This window comes from Chiloscyllium plagiosum, unplaced genomic scaffold, assembly GCF_037043375.1.
Source record: "Chiloscyllium plagiosum isolate Xiang-an unplaced genomic scaffold, Cpla_swu_hap1 HiC_scaffold_10, whole genome shotgun sequence".
NCBI classification, from domain to species: domain Eukaryota; kingdom Metazoa; phylum Chordata; class Chondrichthyes; order Orectolobiformes; family Hemiscylliidae; genus Chiloscyllium; species Chiloscyllium plagiosum.
In genome coordinates this window covers 8,636,398-8,654,179 of record NW_028270148.1, presented here as the reverse complement: position 1 = coordinate 8,654,179, position 17,782 = coordinate 8,636,398, and the positions used below count along the sequence as shown (strand labels likewise).

The 17,782-nt window shown below is 43.5% G+C and overlaps 1 protein-coding gene across 3 annotated transcripts in view; it reads left to right on the top strand.

Moving 5' to 3' along the window:
* The window catches only part of LOC148148906 (uncharacterized), a 51,228-nt gene that overhangs the window by 8,739 nt on the left and 24,707 nt on the right, over nucleotides 1-17,782 (top strand). The window lies entirely within an intron of this gene.

The window sequence follows — 17,782 nt, the reverse complement described above, 5'->3', positions numbered from 1 at the left end:
ACTCTGATCTCCAGCATCTGCAGTCCTCACTTTTTACCATACTTGTCATGTCAGCTTTCCCCTGCTTTTTTTTCTCATTTCTCCCACTGATTGCACGCCCACTCACATTCAATTACTCCCTGTTCTCCCAATTCTGTGCCCTCGAGATCAAAGACGATTTTATTCCCCACTTGTTGTGGGTCCAGAGGTGACTGAACAGTCCACTGTTTGCACACCCTTTGGCAGATGGAGCAGTGGGTGTTTGCACTAGTCAATGGGATGCTTTGATGTTTGCACACTCCTTCCCTTCTTTATGCAAGGCTTCCATCTGAGTCTACTGAAGACACTTTATGAATGCTTCTTCACCAGTTTGGACCAAAGCTGATGTCACTATTCACACATAAACCAAAACATAGAAATATGTCTTCCTTTGAACTGGGAAGTTAAAATGTACATCATCTGAAAAGTGCGAGATTTTTGTTTAAATTCATTAACAAGATGTGGGCATCGCTGGCTAGGGAAGCGATTATTGTCCATCCTTCATCACCCCAGAGGGCAGTTACAAGTCAACCCCATTACTGTAGTCACACATGGTAATGATGTCAATTTCCATCCCTAAAGAAGCAGATGAGTTTTATCCAACAGTGGTTTTATGATCATTATTGGACTCAAATCCAGACAAAAAAAAACAAAAGAACTACATGTTGGAAATCAAATAAACAGAAATTGCTGGAAAAACTCAACAGGTTTGAGGGTGGCATGGTGGCTCAGTGGTTAGCACCACTGCCTCACAATGCCAGTGACCTGGGTTTGATTCCAGCCTCGGGCATTCTGTCTACGCACATTCTTCGCCGTGTCTGCGTGGGTTTCCTCTGTGCTCCAATTTCCTCCCACAATCCAAAGATATGCAGGTCAGGTGAATTGGCCGTGAGGTATTGCTCATCGTGTTAGGTGCATTAGTCAGAGGGAAATGCGTCTGGGTGGATTATTCTTTGAAGGGTCAGTGTGGACTTGTTGGACCAAATGGCCTATTTCCACACTGTGGCAAATCTAAGTTAAATTGAGATGTGATAGCATCCGTGGAGAGAGAGAGTAGAGTTAACATTTTGGGTCCTTTCTGAAGAAGGGTCATGAGATCTGAAACATTAACTATGCTTTCGCCCAATAGTCTTGCTGAGTTTTTGAAGCAATTTCTGTTTGTGTTTCTGCAATTGCATTTGACGTTCTTTGGTTGTTTTTGACTGTGAGTGAATATTTGTGTGCAAATGCAATGGTTTCCTCAAAGTCTTGTCCATGAAATTAACATTTATTGGAAGAAAACACTCTCTGTAATTTCATATTTCCTAAGCCTATCTTAAAAGTAACTTATGTACCAGTTACCCTGTTCAAACTCTAAACATCAGCTCATGATCTACACCTTACTATTTTTCTAAAAGGTTATTTCTCAAACATTTTTGAGCACCTTTATTCTCAATATCTCTGTAACAAACTAACGCATTATAATTGTCTTAATCCCATTCAAGTGGACGACTAGATGTAGTTCATAAGCTGCGTCAGGAAAAAGTAGAAATCATCATGTACAGTGCTTGGCACAAGGTGGGAACTGTTTCACTTGATGCCTGACTTTGAATGAATCAAATGCATCCAAAGAAGGTCAATGGACATGAAATGATGTTTGATCCTCATCCTTGAAATTGAGGCTTTTGTTATTGTTTTGATGGGATGTGAGATTGTTGACAATGGTACAATTTGTTGCCCATTGTAAGTTTCCTTAAACTGAGTGGTTTGCTAAAATTGAGGCTGGGTCTGGAGTCACATGTAGGTCAGACGAGGTAAGGGAAGCAGATTAAACAGCATTAATGAATCAAACACATTTGTCTCTAAATTCCCAATTGATTGAATTTAAGTTTTACAAGTTGACACAGTAGGATATGAATCTATGTCAGCAGAGCTTCAGACTTAGCCTCTGGATTAACCCTCCTCCAGTGAAATCATATCATTCCTTTAACATGGTATTTAGAACTACACACAGTTCTCCAGTTGTGGCCTAACTAGTGTGTTATGCAGTTATAGCATGACCAGCTTGCTCTGTATTCCATGCCTTAGCTTCTAACTGCAGCTGCCCATGTGATTTCTTAAGCAACTTATCTACCTGCCCTGCTACCTTCAGGGATCCATAGATATGAATGCCAAGGTCCCTTGGCTCTTCAGTACTTTCCAGTGCCCTACCATGCGTGGTGTAACCCCTGCGTCTTGCATTTCAGACAGTTTTGTAAACAATAAGCCGTTTTGCTCTTGATCTCATGGCCTTTAACTATCTTGGTTAGTCTACCATGAGGGATCTTATGAGAAATCCCACTAATGTTCATCTAAATCATATCAAAAGAATTCCCTAATCAACACCCCTGGTTACTTCTTCAAAGCATATTGATTAAATTTGTAAATCATGAACTTCCATTAACTAATCCATGTTTACATCCCTAATCAGTCCATACCACTCCAGGACCAGAAAAATATATATATAATTTTATGAACCAGTAGAAATTACAAACAGTTAATGTGAACAGTCATATACACGAAACAGCAATTTACAAAGGAAAGGAGTGACAGAGCTGGGCCCCAAACCCCACCTTACAACCAGTTTTCAGGGAAATGAGAACCAACATCAAACCAGGAGCAGATACATTCTGCCCCTCAATTTGTTTTCAGCATCTGTTAATTGTCAATCACAGTTAGCTAAAAGAAATTTAGATGAGGCAGGTAGACTCTGATTGATTGAGGTATTGCCATGGGGAATGCAGCAGGGATTGGCATTAAAAAATTGAGATGTATGAACAAATCCCTATCGCGTATATTGAACAGGACCCAGTGTGGCCTAAATGCTTCAAGTTGCAAACCAAACTGATAATCTTAAAATTACTTTGCTGGTTTAATTCCTAGGACAGTTGGGATTACTTACTGCTGTCCAAAGCAGAATCACATCTCATGTTGGACATGGTATTCTAAGGGTCCCCTGTGACATTCCCCATAGTGACATTCTGACTGCTGACTACTTGCCTGATCTGAGTTCAATCAGTTCCTTCAGATAGACAGCTAAAATTTCCCCCTGCATCCCCAAGCCAATCATGATACAACCATCAGCATCTTCTTCGCAAGTCGTATAAATTGGTGTCCCCTTTCCAAATGTGATTTCTTGTATCCCAGTCCTAATGAGTGTCAAATGAAAATCATCCCTTGACATTCAATGGCAACACTGTCCTGGGGGTTACCATTGACCTGAATGTGTGCAACTCCAACCATACTCAAGAAGTTTGACACCATCCAGGACAAGGCAGCTCAATCGATTGGCACCATATCCTCAAGCATCCACTTCCTGCAACACTGACGCTCAGAGCAGCAATGATTACCATCTAAAAGATACACTGCTGAAATTCACCAACATTCCTTAGGTAGCACCTTCAAACCTTGTGATCTCTGCCACCTTGAAACGGAGGACAGTAGATACATGAGAACACCATCACATGCAAGTTCCCCTTCAAACCACTCATCATCCTGACTTGGAAGTGTATCTATGTTCCTTTAGTATCATTGAGTCAACATTGTGGAAGTCCCTCCTGAGCAGTGATATTGATTTACCCACAGTACACGGACTGTATTGATTCAAGGTGGCAGCTCACCAGATCCTTCTCCAGGGCAGCTATGGGTGAGAAATAAATGCTGGTCCAATCAGCAATGTGCACATTCCACTGGTGAACAGAAAAGAAAAAGTGTTGACTTTTCTGTTTAATAATTTTTGTGGTCTATTGGACCATTGTGCAGATTGGACTTAGTCAGCCAGATGAATAGTGAATCTACACTCAATAAACAAGGAAATTATTTGCCAGTTTGGGAGGGTAAGGTCAGGGGAGAATGATGAGGATCAAGGTCCCTTCCAGAGAGGTGCCATATGGTTGATGGGCTGAATGATTTCACCCAGAGAAGGCCATTCTGTGATCACATTCCTGACTTGAACCGAGTCAATAGTTTTCAAGCTTTGAGGCCTCAAAAAATGAACTGTTGCTGTTGAAGAGAACACATCTCAGCCTCTGAAAGACAAAACTGCGGATACTGATGATCTAATTCTCTTCCTCAGTCAGTCGAGTTGATTCATATTGATAATGAGTTTATCAACGAGACCTTGACTGTCTCAGGAATTTCCTGCCATCTGGTGTTCGTAATAGTTGGAGAATGATGAAATAATGAACCACTGCCACAGTCCAAACCTGCCAACTGAGTTTGCCAGATTTAACAAGAACATGACTAAACACAAATTTGTTATGCACAAAATTTAATGCAACTTTTCAAATGTCCTGGCTCAGAGAAAGCTAGCGGAAGGACTAAAATGATCAGTACAACCCGCTACAAAAAGGGAAATAAAAAGGTGAGACAGGGAGGTTTTTGTCATCTGTGTCTCATCGCTCCTGCCTCAGGGAGTTGTGGGTTCAAATCCTACTTTAGAGATTTAAGCATAAAACCTCTTGTGGAATGCTACATTGTTGGAAGGTGTATCTTTCTGGATAAGGATTAAACAACAACATCCCCGTTTGCTCTTTCTGGAAAATGTAATAAGTCTCAAGACACTATTCAAATTGTTTTCAGAGTATGTTGTCCAATATACGAGCCATGTGTGTGTCATTAGATGTGACCCATTTCTGGCTCTTTAATGTTTAATAACACCGATCTCAAAACATATTTCTGCATGGATATGAACTTTAACATTTCCGTTTGCTTGTTGGTGATACAGTGAAGTGAACAGAAAATGTAAAATTATCCTTTCACACCTATATTTACAGAGTGACCAATGACCAAGGAACCAGAATGACCAAGATAATCACATTAAAATAACAATGGTTTTTCGACGAAAACCCCTCATATCGTTACAGCAATACCTCTGGCTTGTTCAGTTTTTTTTTTAAAACCAGTGGTACCTTAGAGTCAGTCTTAACTTTTTCATTAACACCCAGATCCTATTCTTTCTTACCTAAAATAAAACAAAGATCATTGGATCCTGGAGATCTGAAACAAACCAATAGAGGAGGTTCTGAGCAGGTCTGGCAGCATCTGCGGAGAGAAAAATGGTTAATGTTTCAATCCAGTGACCCTTCATCAGATCTTACTCAAATTGTTAACTTTATTTCTCTTTCCACAGATGCTTCCAGACTTGCTGAGTTTTTCCTGTACTTTCTGCTTTCGATTCTCTCTTATCTATATGCCTTTATAAATTTGTTAGCTTGTCATGCTTGCAGTGTGATGCATATACAGGAAATTGCATAAAATATGAACATTCATTGTGCCTGTAGGTCAGGTCATGTTGTGCTTCATTCCTCCTGACAACCCTCCGCCAATCAGCGTCAACTTGTCTGGTTTAAATTTAAACAAAGCTTGACAGTTAACTGTCAGCAATCATGCCATCCCACTTATTGTGAATTCATGTGGTAACTCCATACATCGGAGTCCACTTGCCAACCACTCAGCACTCTCTTCTCAAACAATATAAAATGTTATTTCTGAAATAACTCCACTATAAGCTGGTATGCCATCACCAAGTGACCCTTTATTTATCTGTGCATAGTATATAACAATGACCCAGCTAACTCTACAGTGAACAGAACTACTGACACTCTTGTTTATTTATTTGTTTTCTTACAGAATGATTGACGCTCCTGTTTATTTTTTTAAAATTACTGCCACATTACCACCTAACTGTGGTAGTGTTTATTTTTTCCCCAGCACCCGTGTTGTGTGTGTGCAGGTGTGAGACACAGTGAAAGACACAAGGTGCATGAAACTTTATTCAAATTTCCACTACCAGGAAGAAAGGAAACACCTGAGTGGCCAGTGACAGGCAGTGCCCTTCACATCAAAGGGCAATGCTGCGTGGTCAAGCAGTGAAGGGGAGGGCAGGGATTAAACCAAAATAGAGTTGGAAGGGGAAATAATACACTCCACTCCCTGCGGCGCACACCCCTCCCTGAAAAACTCCAGGGTGTTGGTGGACACGGTGTGCTCCTTCTCCAGAGACACCCAGGTTCTAACGTAACACCCTTTTTATCTCTGTCAGCCAGGACTCCCGGATTGGATCAGGTTAACAGCCCCAATTAGCGAACTCATATTCTGTGATGTCCTGAATTGGAATGGCAGAGTTCATTCTAATCACTACAATTTCCCTTCTGGTGTTCTGATGGGTGCAAGACAAAAATATTTTACAAAATATGTTTCTTTTCAACAATTTCCTTACTGTGTTAAGTATATCATTGTTATCCAGCACTCTAGCTGATCCACAATAAGAGGCATCAGCAGGTAGTTTATTAAATGTGTCAGATTAGTACAAAATTGACTGAGGTATAAACACAAAGATCAGTTTGAATTCATCACATCTAAACTAATGTGCTGTAGGAATTTGATTTTTTGCAAAGCCTGACTTCAGGGCAACATAGCCCAAGCTGCAGGTGGTAAGGTGGCTCAGTGGTTAGCACTACTGCCTCAAGTAGTCAGGGACCTGGATTCGATTCCAACCTCAGGTGACAGTCTGTGTGGAGTTTGCACATACTACGATACAGAAGAAGACAGGTCAGTGGAATAAAGTGTGCTGTTTTCTAAATGGCATGTGGGCATCGCTGGCTTTATCAGTTTCTATGTCTATTTGCCTGTCAAGATGTGGTAGTGGGGAAAGTGAGGACTGCAGATGCTGGAGATCAGAGCTGAAAATGTGTTGCTGGAAAAGCGGTGTGGTGGTGAGCTGCTTTCCACTTGAGCCACTGCAGTGCATATGGTGAACATTGTGAGTGATATGGAGAAGGGAATTCCAGGGTATCACACCAAGAGATAGAAAGAAACAGAGATACACATCAAGGTCAGGATTGCTTGTGATTTGAGGAGAAATGGTGAGAATGTGTGAAGCTTGAAGGTAATAATGTTCCCATGTATTTAATGCCCTTATCCTTCTAGATGACAGTATTCATGGGTTTGGGAGGTGCTTTTTAAGGATCTTTTTGGTAAGTTTCTGCAGCGCATCTTGTAGGTAGTCCAGAGTGGTATGGTGGATGAGTGGTTAGCACTGCTGCCTCACAGCACCAGGCACCTGGGTTCAATTCCCACCTCAGGTGATTGCCTGTATGGAGTTTGCACATTCTCCCCGTGTCTGCATGGGTTTCCTCTGGGTACTCAGGTTTCCTCCCACAATCCAAAGATAGGCAGGTGAATTGGCCATGTTGGATGTATTAATCAGGTTTAAATATGGGGTGGGAGAATGGGTTGCCGTTTGGATGGTTGGTGTGGACTTGTTCGGCCAAAGGGCCTGTTTCCACACTGTGGGGACTCTCATCTAAGAGAAAATGTTCATTAATTATTCATTATCCCATGGCATTTCGGGAACAGAATCTTTCTCCAAAAAATTGACAGACTACTTCAGGACAATGACATTCTGATACAAATCATCCACTTGAAGGCTTCAGCCTTTTTTTTTTCTCCATGGAGCTGATCTTTGGGTGGAAAAAGGATACAGAGTCAGTGTACATGGAGTTGAGATGCTGCAGTTATATGAAGGAATGGTAGAACTGCTGAAATGTTCTTTTTTAGTTTTTTCCACCAAATTATTTCAGCTTTCCAACAATAACATTAGCTCAGTAGCAGCAGTGTGTACTGCACCAATCAACCACACCGCCCCGTGGCCCAATATTTCAACTCCCCTTCCCACTCTGTCGAGGACATGGAGGTCCTGGGCCTCCTTCACCGCCGCTCCCTCACCACCAGACGCCTGGAGGAAGAATGCCTCATCTTCCGCCTCGGAACACTTCAATCCCAGGGCATCAATGTAGACTTCAACAGTTTCCTCATTTCTCCTTCCCCCACCTCACCCTAGTTCGAAACTTCCAGCTCAACACTGTCTCCATGACTTGTCCTACCTGCCTATCTTCTTTTCCACATATCCACTCCACTCTCCTCCCTGACCTATCACCTTCATCCCCTCCCCCAGTCACCTATTGTACTCCATGCTACTTTCTCCCCACTGACACCCTCCTCTAGCTTATCTCTCCATGCTTCAAGGTCTCTGCCTTTATTCCTGATGAAGGTCTTTTGCCCAAAACGTCGATTTTGCTGCTGCCTGATGCTGCCTGAACTGCTGTGCTCTTCCAGCACCACTAATCCAAAATCTGGTTTTCAGAATCTGCAGTCATTGTTTTTACCGCAGTGTGTACTATGCATAAGATGCACTGCGGAAATTTACAAGCAAGATCCTTAAAATGTGCTTTCCAAACCCATGAATACTTTCATCTAGAAGGACAAGGGTAGCAAATAGATGGGCACACCAGCCCTTACAAATTTCTCTCCTAGCCACACACCATCCTGACACGGAAATATATCCCCGTTTCCTCAAACTCCTGGAATTCCCTCCTCAGAGCATTATGGGTCTGTATAAAGCACATGATTTGAAATGGTTCAAGAAGGTTGCTCACCACTACATTCTCAAGGACAACGAGACATGGGCAATAAATACTGACCTGTCAGTGACACCCATGTCCCACAAGAGAATAAAAACAAAATCCCAGCATTTTGTGAAAGAGGAACTAACTTTTGTTGTGAAGCCCATTCTCTCTTCAGGATTTAGTAACCTCTAATTTTAATATTGTCTTCACTCAGTCATTGCACTCTCATCTCTGAGTCAGAGGGTTTTGGATTAATTTGCTTCCTTCAGCGGTCTCCAAAACAGTGAATCTGCATCAAAAGTAATTTTTTTACCTTGTCTGTGATGAACCTTTGAGTATATAGAAGACCGCATTACTGCAAGTTTGTTCTTGTGTCTCGCATTCAAATCTTGATACTACCTTCAACGACATGTGGTTGAATGACTCATATTGGATGTCAATCAGCAGCACGCTTGCTATGAGCCGAAAGGTCATGGGTTCACCTTCCACTTCAAAGACTTAACCAGCTCGGTTGGCACAGTCCAGTATTGAAGGAATGCTGCATTATCAGGAATACTGGCTTTTCAATGAGATATTGTACCTTCTCATGAATGGCGCTTCTCGCAGCGCCAGAGACCCGGGTTCAATTCCCGTCTCAGGCGACTGACTGTGTGGAGTTTGCACGTTCTCCCCGTGTCTGCGTGGGTTTCCTCCAGGTGCTCCGGTTTCCTCCCACAGTCCAAAGATGTGCAGGTCAGGTGAATTGGCCATGCTAAATTGCCCCTAGTGTTAGGTAAGGGGTAAATGTAGGGGTATGGGTGGGTTGCGCTTCGGCGGGTCGGTGTGGACTTGTTGGGCCGAAGGGCCTGTTTCCACACTGTAAAGTAATCTAATCTAATCTTAAAGACCACAGAGCACAATTCAAACAAGTAGAGAAAGGCAATTCTCCCTTGTACCTTGGACAATATCTGTCCTTCAATCACCATCAATAAAAATAACAGATTGTCTCATCACTTGTTTGTGGAGCTTGCTCTGAGCAGATCAGTTGCTACGTTTCCTACATTACAATGGTGAATACCCGAAAGAGGGGGACTCAAGTGATTGGGGCATGTAGGCGTGGGTGAAAATCCCTGTCTCCCTGCTTCCCCCTGATTAAGTCCAGGGTGGAAAGGGTTTGGTCAGTCTTCCTGCTCAGAGGCCAATTGAGGCCCTTTAGTGATTCTGATGAATAATTTATGGACTTTACCCTATCGCCACAGCTCGTCAACTGGTAATGAATGGTAAACTTAACTGTTAGGAAATACACTAAGCAAACTCCATTGAGTTTGTCCTTCTGAATGCGGGGGTGATGGAGTGCAGGTCCTTCATTCAAAGGCTAATATTCCTCCAACGTCCGTAATTTTGAGCCTAAATGAGAGACCTGACAATGTAAACTGGGGATGGGGAGATGGGGAAAAGGGTGGGATGAGCTGACAAGAAGCCAACTCTTGCCCATTTTCTGAGCTCCCTTCCTTCACCCCCTCCCGTCTCTCACGAGGCTGGTGTTCCTCTTCCTTGGAATCCATCTCCCACTGTGCTTACCTGTTCTGGAGGATTCATGGTTGATCCCCGGGTTAGCCCCGGTGCAATACTGGCAGTGGCCACCATGAGTAGTGGCGCTGCTGTTCAATCGAGTTGTCATCCTCTGATTGGCTGCCATCTCTCAGGGGTAGGACTTCCATTCTTCTGGGTCCTTGACAAGAATGCCACATTACCTCAAAGTCAATGTTGTTTCTCTTGCAACAGTGACACATGTCTCATCCAAGGCAAGAACAGAAGAACTAGGAGCAAAAGCAGGCCATTCAGCCCATCGAGTCTGCTCCATCAAAGTGACTTAATCATCCACACTCAACTGCAGCCTGGGCTACCAGGAGCAGCACTGGTCAGAGGCCCGACACTACGTTTGTCACTCATCCCAGACCCCACCTCCTGCATACGATTTTGTGGTGGAACCCAGTAAAGAGTCTCTACCATGATGCTCCGGCCTCAACATTTGAGGCTCGATGGATTCTCAATGTTTGTAATTTAATTGGTTGGTTGGTGGCTTTACAAACTGTGCAAAAGCATACAATGCAACATTGAAATCCTCGAGTCAGGGCATATAGAGAGAAACTGTTCCCACTACATGAAGGGTCAAGAATCAGAAGTGCACAGATGATTGGCAAAAGCAACATTGACAATACAAAGAAAGTTTTTCCAATGAAGTGATCAGGGATGCACAGTTTGAAAGGATGACTGAGGCTTTCAGAACCTAAACTTTCAAAAGAGGAGTTGGTCAAAGAGAAAATATTTATAGGGCAAGGGGCAAAGGGCAGAGAAGTGGAACCATTCAAGTTCCTTTTGCAGAGAACTAGTATAGACTCATTGGGCTGAATGACCTCCTTCTATACTGTAACCATTCAATAATTCTGTGCCAAGTATTGTAAAAATTAAGTGATTCTAATAGTTGCAGTGACAAGAAAAGCTCGCTTTCATTGAGCACATGCCCCTATCTCCGTATGAGCCAAAGTATCCCACATTAAATGAAGTGTGTTTCTCGAAGTGTAGTTAATGCTATATTGTGAAAAACACAGCAGCTAATCTACACACAGCAAGTTCCCACAAACAACAATAAAATAATGATCAAAGAATCTTGTTTAGTAAGCTGACTAAGGCAAAAATATTGAGCAGGATGTTATGGAGAGATTCGCTGCTATTCTTCCTAAATTGCCACAGGATCATTAGATTAGATTAGATTACTTACAGTGTGGAAACAGGCCCTTCGGCCCAACAAGTCCACAACAACCCGCCGAAGCGCAACCCACCCATACCCCTACATTTACCCCTTACCTAACATTAGGGGCAATTTAGTATGGCCAATTCACCTAACCTGCACATCTTTGGACTGTGGGAGGAAACCGGAGCACCCGGAGGAAACCCACGCAGACATGGGGAGAACGTGCAAACTCCACACAGTCAGTCGCCTGAGGCGGGAATTGTACCCGGGTCTCTGGCGCTGTGAGGCAGCAGTGCTAACCACTGTGCCACCGTGCCGCCCACAACGCTCAGAAAGAAGCTCTTCATTGCAGTAGTGAAATGATTTCTCCTTTTTACCTAAATCATGTGCCCAGCTCATATTTTCATCTGAACAACCTCCCTCCTGCAGAGTAGCACTCCTTCAATACCAATGCTCCTTCTAATTTTATTCCTTGCACACAGTCTGGTGATTACATTGCCTGGTACATTTCTGAGCTCTGTGAAGCTGTGAACCCATGCAGCTTAGAATAAACATTACCCAGTACTGCACGGAATATCATACTAAATACTGAGTGTCCAAAAAAATCGATTGGCACTATGGATGATGTCATGATTAAAAGTAACCTGAATCAAAATCCACTAAATGAAAGTCTCTCTCTGCTGGCTGTAAGATTCTGAGAGTAAATTCCATCTCATTTCCAACCAACCTGAGTTTGGAGCCTAATGCTCTCGTCGTGCTCTCTACATGATTTAGGTAAAAAGGAGAAATCATTTCACTACTGCAATGAAGAGCTTCTTTCTGAGCGTTGAAGTTATAGCATGTTGTTTGGCAGCCTACTTTGCATCTGACTCTGAATGAAGTAGAATCACAGAGCTGTACAGCACGGAAACAGACACTTCAGTCCAACTTGTCCATGCCGACCAGGTATCCTACTTTGATCTAGTCCTATTTGCCAGCATTTGGCCCATGTCCCTCTAAACCCTTCCTATTCATCCAGATATCTTTTAAATGTTGTAACTGTACCGGCCTCCACTACTTCATCTGGCAGCTTGTTCCATACATGCACCACCCGCTGCGAGAAAAAAGTGCCCCTTGCATTCCTTTTAAATCTTCCCATCTCACCTTAAAGCTATACCTTCAAGCTTTGGACTCCCCCATCCTGCAAAAAATACCATGACTATTCACTCTATCCATGCCCCTCATGATTTCATAAACTTTTATAAGGTCACTCCTCAGCCTCCGACACTCCAGGGAAAATAGCCCCAGCCTATTCAGCCTCTCCCTAATAGCTCAAACCCTCCAACTCTGGCAGCATCCTTGTAAATAATTTCTGAACCTTTTCGAGTTTAACAACATCTTTCCTATAGCTGGGAGACCAGAACTAAATGCAGTATTCCAAAAATGGCCTAACCAATGTCCTGCACAGCCGCAACATGCATCCCAACTCTTAAACTCAATGCACTGACCAAAAAAGGCAAAAGTGCCAAACACCACCTGCGACTCCACTTTCAAAGAACTGTGCACCTGCACCCATAGGTCTCTTTGTTCGGCAATACTTCCCAGGATCCTGCCATTAAGTATATAAGTCCTGCCCTGATTAGTGGGTACCTGAAGACAAGATTGTTCTATGAATGAGCTAGTATCGGCATACTGAATCGAACAGCCTCCTCCTGTGCTGTCATCATTCCACAATACACCTGACCTAGCAGTATTCAAGAGAAGGAGCATTTGAGTGACATCTAAACCATGACAGGCCTAAGGCCGAGCATATTCTGCATGGTAATATGGAAAAAGTCCTACTCTGCATGGAACTGAAACCTCAGTATAGTTGATTAGTATAAATGGGCAAAGAGGTAATACAGATGGAGTTTTACTCTGTATTCAACTTACGACAATTTGAAATGGGTATTGTGAAAAAATACCTTTACCCGCTGCACGAACTCTCAAAACCCAACTCTGAATCTAGAGAGAATGATAGAATGTCATAGTTTTGTAGGAAAATTGATAGTAACTGGAACATTTTAAAGCTCATGAAGAATGTATCCCACCCTCAGGACACAGAATGTACATTTCTGCTCATTACATGCTATTGAGATGAACATTGCAAGCCTCAGAAATGTGTTGCCACCAATAGAATTGGCATGTCACTTGACTAATCTATAACTGCTGAAAAAGGGGAGAGTTGTTAGCAGACTGGAGTCAAGTCAAGTCACCAGAGGCTTACCAGACCATAGAGTTGCTCTCTCATTAGAGAGGGAAAACAGGTGGTGATTTAACCTGAGGGCCATCATTCCTTAGGTAATGGGAGAGGTTGAGAAGGAGGATCCTTTATGGTAACTGCAGCTGGTGATGGGATTTGAAACGATGCTGTTCGCACCCCATTGGATTCCAACTCAACCGTCCCTAGAGGAGGTGCATGATGCAAAAGTTGTCATACTATCTAAAACAAAGACAACTGCAAAGACAGCAACAACCACAGCTGGATCTCACTCCTTAACATCACAGACAAGGCATTTGCACAAGTCTCTTTAACAGATCAGGAGCAGTGCGACTTTTCTACTGACAGATCTGCTCTGGACATAATCTTTCCCCTGTGCCAGCCAAAAGACAAGTGCAGGGAACAGAATATACTTCTTTCCATACTTTCACAGATCTCACTAAGGAATTTGACATTATCCACAGGGTGGGACTCTGCATGATTTTGGGAAAAATTGACTGTTCGCCAAAACACCTCAGTCCCATCCGCGCTCTCCATGACATAATATACAGTTAGATCGTTCCACTTCCAATAGTGTCAGAGTGAAGAATGGAGCGATGCATGCCTGCGGTCCATCATTTTCTTCTCCCAGCGCCTGACTTTTTCTGCCCCTCAGATGAAGGAGTCCACTTGCATGCCAGGTCAGAGGACAATCTCTATGGTCTTTTAAGACTGAAAGCAAAGACAAAAACATGTTACACTGATCAAAGATCTCATCTATACTGATGATGCCACACCAGCCACATGAAAACTCAACGGCAAATACTCATAGGCTGTCTTTCCCATTTTGAAAATTGTTCTCCACAAGTTTAAACATTCATGGGACAGATGTTGCATCGTTAACCCTTATTACACCAAATAACACTCCAATGGAAGTGACGAGCATATATTGTTACCTCAAATCTACAATGACACACAGTCTGTTCCTTGGTGCAAGATATGAGACATACATTGGGAAAGCAGCTTCAGCCTTTGGACAACTCAAACCAAAGCACATGGGATAACATCATGTTAACTCTTAAGACTTTAAACTGATGGTTTATGAAGCTTGGGCTCTCAGCACCTTGCTGCAATTGGATATTTACAGCTTTCAGTTTCCATCTTTGTTGTCTACCATATCTAATGGGTATATCCTGGCAGGACAAGTGACAAATATGGCAGTCCTCAGGACAGAGCTTACAAGTTTGCTAACACTCATCAAGCAGAGATAGCCTTGTTAGTTCAGGCCCATTCACAGGCTGGAAGACAACTGCATACCCAAGTATCTCTGGTAAGGGGAAAGAACTGGGACTGGGCAATCAGTCAGAGCCAGCATTCGGTCAGACACACAAAGGTATGCTTCAAGGGTGTTTACATGTGCAATATGAAAACTTTGGACATCATCACATCTGGAGGTCACTAATCAAGCTTGGAGGAAAATGGTGACACCTCATATGGGCTTGCATGTACAGCCTTCATGAACCAGTGATTACAGCCTGGAAAAAGATTTGCAATATTTGAAGGCTACGTGGAAAAGGTAAAGATACCACAATCCCACTACTGAGAGGGTCACCACACCACAGATGAGGCAGAAGGTTGGGTGGGAATTGAACCCATGCTTTTGGCATCACTCTGCATTATAAACTGGCCAGGCAAAAGTGAGGACTGCAGATGCTGGAAACCAGAGTTTAGATCAGATTGGTGCTGGAAAAGTACAGCAGGTCAGGCAGCATCTAAGGAGCAGGAAAATCGATGTTTCAGGCAAAAGCCCTTCATTGGGAATAGAGGCAGGGAGCCTTCAGGGTGGAGAGACAAATGGGGGGTTGGGGTTGGGGAGAAGGTAGCAAAGTGTACAATAGATGAATGGGGATGGGGATGGAGGTGATAGGTCAAAAGAGGAGGGTGGGGGAAGGTAGCAAAGAGTAAGAGCTTCAGGGCAGAGGAGATGACCTGGGGGTTGCAGCGAGAGAGAGACTCACTGAGATTCTTGTGGAGAGAGGAGGAGAACTTCTTCAAGGGAGGCATCCTTGCAAGAGGATTCGCAGTAAGGTTAAAATCAATTCGGCAAAACTGGCCATCCATTCCAACTGAGCAACCCCCAGTTTAACGTGGGGCACTTGTGACACACAAAAGGTGCAACATATGAAGACATATGAAGACAAACCCAGCTGAAATGGACAGTTTGCTGCAGTTAAATGCGTGGCTACAGGGATGGTGCAGGAGGGAGGGATTCCGGAATTTGGATAACTGGGGTTATTTCTGGGGAAGGTGGGACCTCTATAAACAGGATGGTCTACACCTCAACCTGAGGGGCACCAGTATCCTTGGCGGGAGATTTGCTAGTGCTCTTGGGGAGGGGGGGGGGGTTTAAACTAACTCTGCAGGGGCATGGGAACCTAGACTGTAGCTTTAGGGTGCAGGACCTGGAGTGTAGGGAGGTTAGGAACATGGCGTCAATCTCAGAGGAGGGTGCCTGTAAACAGGAAAGTGGCTTGAAGTGTGTATACTTCAATGCAAGAAGTATACGAAATAAGGTAGGTGAACTTGCAGCGTGGGTTGGTACCTGGGACTTCGATGTTTTGGCTATTACGGAGACATGGGTAGAATAGGGACAGGATTGGCTGTTGCAGGTTCCAGGATTTAAATGTTTTAGTAGGGCCAGAGGTGGGGGTAAAAGAGGGGAGGTGTGGCATTGCTTGTCAAAAATCATATTACAGCGGTGGAAAGGACGATGGATGAAGACTCGCCATCTGAGGTAGTTTGGGCTGAAGTTAGGAATAGGAAAGGTGAGGTCACCCTGGTAGGAGTTTTTTACAGGGCTCCTAATAGTCCTAGAAACGTAGAAAAAAGGATTGCGAGGATGATTCAGGAGAAGAGTGAAAGTAATAGGGTGGTTGTTATGGGGGACTTTAACTTTCTTGATATTGATTGGGAAAGCTATAGCTCTAGTTCGTTAGATGGGTCGGTGTTTGTCCAATGTGTGCAGGAGGGTTTCCTGACACAATATGTAGATAGGCCAACAAGAGGTGAGGCCACACTGGATTTGGTTCTGGGTAACAAACCAGGCCAGGTGCTAGAATTAGAGGTAGGTGAGCACTTTGGGGACAGTGACCACAATTCGGTGAGTTTTACTCTCGTGATGGAGAGGGATAAGTGTGCACTGCAGGGCAAGAGTTATAGCTGGGGGCAGGGAAATTATGATGCGGTGAGGCATGATTTAGGATGCGTGGCTTAGAAAAGTAGGCTTCAAGGCAAGAGCGTAATTTATATGTGGAGCTTGATAAGTATGTACCTGTCAGGAGGGGAGGAAAGGGTCGTGTGAGGGAGCCGTGGTTTAATAAGGAATTGGAATCCCTTGTTAAATGGAAGAGGGTCGCCTATGTAAAGATGAGGCATGAAGGTTCAATTGGGGCGATTGAGAGTTATAAGGTAGCCAGAAAGGACCTGGAGAGAGATAAGAGCAGCAAGGAGGGGACATGAAAGGTCCTTAGTTGGTAGGATTAGGGAAATCCCTAAGGCTTTCTATAGGTATGTCAGGAATAAAAGAATGACTAGGGTAGGAATAGGTCCAGTCAAGGATAGTAGTGGGACGTTGCGTGTGGAGGCTGAAGAGATTGGGGAGACACTGAATGAATACTTTTCGTCAGTATTCACTCAGGAACAGGACATTGTTGCCGATGTGAATACTGAGTCACAGTTAAGTAGAATGAATGGCTTTGAGGTATGTAGGGAAGAGGTGTTAGAAATTCTGTAAAGGGTGAAAATAGATAAGTCCCCTGGGCCTGATGGCATTTATCCTAGGATTCTCTGGGAAGCAAAGGAGGAGATTGCTGAGTCATTGGCCTTGATTTTTATATCCTCGTTGTCTACAGGAGTAGTGCCAGAAGACTGGAGGCTAGCAAATGTGGTTCCCTTGTTCAAGAAGGGGAGTAGGGATAACCCTAGTAACTATAGGCCGGTGAGTCTCACTTCTGTTGTGGGCAAAATCTTAGAGAGAATTGTAAGGGATAGGATTTATGAACATCTGGATAAGAATAATGTGATCAAGGATAGTCAGCATGGTTTTATGAAGGGCAGGTCATGTCTCACAAACCTTATTGAATTATTGAGAAGGTGACTAAGGAGGTGGACGAGGGGAAAGCGGTAGATGTGGTGTATATGGATTTTAGAAAGGCATTTGATAAGGTTCCCCATGGTAGGCTACTTCAAAAATACGGAGGTATGGCATTGAGGGTGAGTTGGAGTTTTGGATTAGGAATTGGCTGGCTGGAAGAAGACAGAGGGTAGTAGTTGATGGTAAAGATTCATCTTGGAGTCATGTTACTAGCGGTGTTCCGCAAGAATCTG